Source organism: Chlorocebus sabaeus, chromosome 11 (assembly GCF_047675955.1).
Source record: "Chlorocebus sabaeus isolate Y175 chromosome 11, mChlSab1.0.hap1, whole genome shotgun sequence".
In the NCBI taxonomy this organism is placed as follows: Eukaryota; Metazoa; Chordata; class Mammalia; order Primates; family Cercopithecidae; genus Chlorocebus; species Chlorocebus sabaeus.
The window spans coordinates 26,730,128-26,733,287 of record NC_132914.1 but is presented as its reverse complement, the minus strand read 5'-3'; positions in this window follow the sequence as shown (position 1 = coordinate 26,733,287).

Sequence of the window (3,160 nt, the reverse complement as noted above, 5' to 3'; positions counted from 1 at the left end):
CACATCTAATATATATTAGATGTTCTACTCACCATAGCATCCCTTTCAGTAGTAGTATCCCCATTTTCCAGATATCCAACTGTAGATCACAGAGGCTGAAGTGGCATGGCTGAGCTCGCTCACCTCGGGAGTGACAAAGTCACATGTGCAACCCAAGTCTGGCTGGCAGTGGGGTAAACATTCTTTCCACTATACAGAATACTTGGAAACTCTCTCTACACTTTGAATTTTTAAGTCTATTTGGGGTTGGAGCAAGTTAGCACCAAAGAAGAGTAAATAAACGTTATATTATTTTTTAATCCAAATCTTTAATTTGTGATGCATGTATTTCTATCCAATTCCCATTCCCACTCCACTTTTACCTGCAAAGAGTTTTGTAATGTTTTGAACACTAGCACGATATCTAAGATCTTAATGTTTTATAAGAAACGAGCAAAGCCATTATGCCAGGAATTACCCGTAAGAAAAAGGCAACAATATCCCGCAACAAACAACATTTTTACTTCCAAGTCATTATATACATCAACATAAAACAGATAATAAATGAGTCAGAAACCCTGAAGAACTAATCATTTCTCAAAATACAAGGCAGTCAGGTCAAAAACTGACGTAAGTCACCATGTACAGAAGCCCACAAGAGCCAAACACTGAAGATTCAGGTTAAAAGGTTGCAACTTTAAAAAATAAATAAAAGGCAAAACAAATTATACAACTATGTCGAATTTTAAATCTGTATTTCCCAAATATCTGAACCAAATGCCAAATTCAGGAAACACGCATCCTATAAACAACTTCAACACTCTCTGTTCCTTGTAATTGCTTTTTCCTGAAGCACACTGACACTTCTGCAAAGTGAAGTGCCTTTCCTGCCTGCACAGCCCCATGATTTGCTCCCTCTCAGGGCCCTCTAATGCACCCCTAAGCTACTAAAGCCCAGAAATACGGTTTGATCAATAAACCTAGAAAGAACTCGATGCATTACTGCCAATTGTGCCCATCACAGAAAGTACCACCCGGAGACTCTTGGGGAAAAAATGAGGAAGGGGGAGATTTTTGAAAGGTTTTATCATCTGTATAAATACAACAGTCTAGACACATCTGTATAAATACATCTGTGTAGATACAACAAATGTATCTGTATAATACAACAAAGTATAACAAATTATATGTAACAAATTATACTTTGTTGTATTTGGTCCCTGAATAGAATCATCATCAAACATATGTTCGGTCTTCTTCAAGTGGGGGATGGTCATGTGTAATTTTATGGTTTGGGGAGAGTGCCTCAGGGAGATAAAAAAAAATTAAAAGTACCATTAGTATGCCCGCGAAAAGATAAAACTCACACAAACCACTTCCCCAAATGATAGTGCTGTCTCCTGCGTCCTGATTTCTCCGTCTACCCTGCACCTCTCCCGCAGAGAGCTGGCTGGCATTCACTACCGCCTCCCTCAGGCAAAGGACAGTATGTCGAAAACCCATTAAGAAAGCTTCTCATTTTCTGTTCCTTCATGACATGATGGCAACTCCTGGCAACTCCAAGATGAAAGGCAAAAAAGAAAATAAAAACTACCTGGGGCCCCCTACCAGAATGAGTGGTTAATCTAATGGAGACAAAAGCAGAGATGCATACATATTTAAAAATGCTTCCTGGGGACAAAGCAGGTCTAATGAATTGCTGAGCCACAATCTACTGGAAAACCCATAAATGTTCGTCCCTGCTGTCACAGGGCTAGAGGATTTTTTTTTTTTTTTTTTTTAATGCAATGCTTTAATGCTAACCTGACAGGGCTAACCTGACAGGTTTAAGTCATCTATGAAACGTGATTTGCATTTATTTCGCTTCTAACTCCCTAAAGATCAGGAACAGTATTGACCCGCAATTATATATCCTACGTTGCACTGTTCAAGATGCCATTTGATGCTGGGAAAGTAGTGGTTTAGCAACACCAGGCGGCTCTATGATGCTAAAATAACAACCAACACTGGATTCCGAACCCAAGCACTTATCTTTTAAAACCCAGTGCCGCACCAGGACCCATATTCAAAGCTCGCATCCCTTCAGGTTGAATCTTTCGGCTTTGTGCGATTCACCCTCTCAAACTTTCTAGTTTGCAAGACAGAATTACTTTGAACGTCCCCTCTTCTGGACTCCTCTCCCCAAAGGGACTGGCGGCAAAGGAGAATAGAATGCAGATGGTTAATAGTTCAAATGAAATTTAAAAACCTATAAAATAAGCGTTCACCAAACCGCCATCCCGCAAGCGAGCATCTGATTTCCATTCGAAGGAAAAAATATTTTAAAAACCAGACAAAAAATTCCCTTCGCAAAAAAAGTGGCCTCTAAACTCCCTTGCCAAGGACACTGGGAGGAAGCAGAAAAGCAAAACCAAGCTCGTACTTTTCAGCCCGCGGCTTGTGTGCCGCGGGAAGAGGCGCAAAGGGTGACACACCAGGAAAGGTGAACGCAGCGGGAGCGGGAGCCCGCGGCGGGGCAGGGTGGGGGCGCAACGGACGAGGGACCCAAGGTGCGGAGAGAGGGGCAACCGCGCGGAGGACAGCTCCGAGGCTGCAGGCAGCGCGGGCGGGGTCTCCGGCGCAGCCCGGATCGCCGCCGCAGAGTAAAGTTAATACTTACTCAGTTTCGCAACTGCGCCGCCCCCGCAGGCCGCCCGGCAGGGCCGGCCGGGGCGCTGGGGACGCGGCGGCACCCGGAGCTCCGCGGCCGCCCAGCGCCTGTCCCCGCGCCGCACTCCCCGGCGCGCCGCGCGCCGCGCGCCCCGCACCCAGCACCGGCGGGAGGCCCCGGCCCCCGGGCGCTTCCTCTCCGCGCACCTCCCGGCCCGCGCTAGGTGAGTGTGGACGCCACTGGCTGGGGTGCCGCGGTGCGCGAGCGCTCGGTCAGGGGCAGAGACGCCGCGGGAGCCGCCCCCAGTGCCACCGCCGCCGCGGGCGGGAAGGGCGAGGCTCGGCGAGGCTGGGCGAGGAGCTGGGCGGCAGACGCTGAGCGGGGCGCGGCGCGGAGCGCAGGACGAACGCGGGCGTAGAAGTCGGCGGCCCGCTCGCTCCCGCGGCTGGTGCCTCTGGGCTGGGGGCCGGGCTGGGGGCCGGGCCGGGCCGGGCGGCCGGGCGGCTCCGCCCCTTCGCCGGGCCGCGGCTG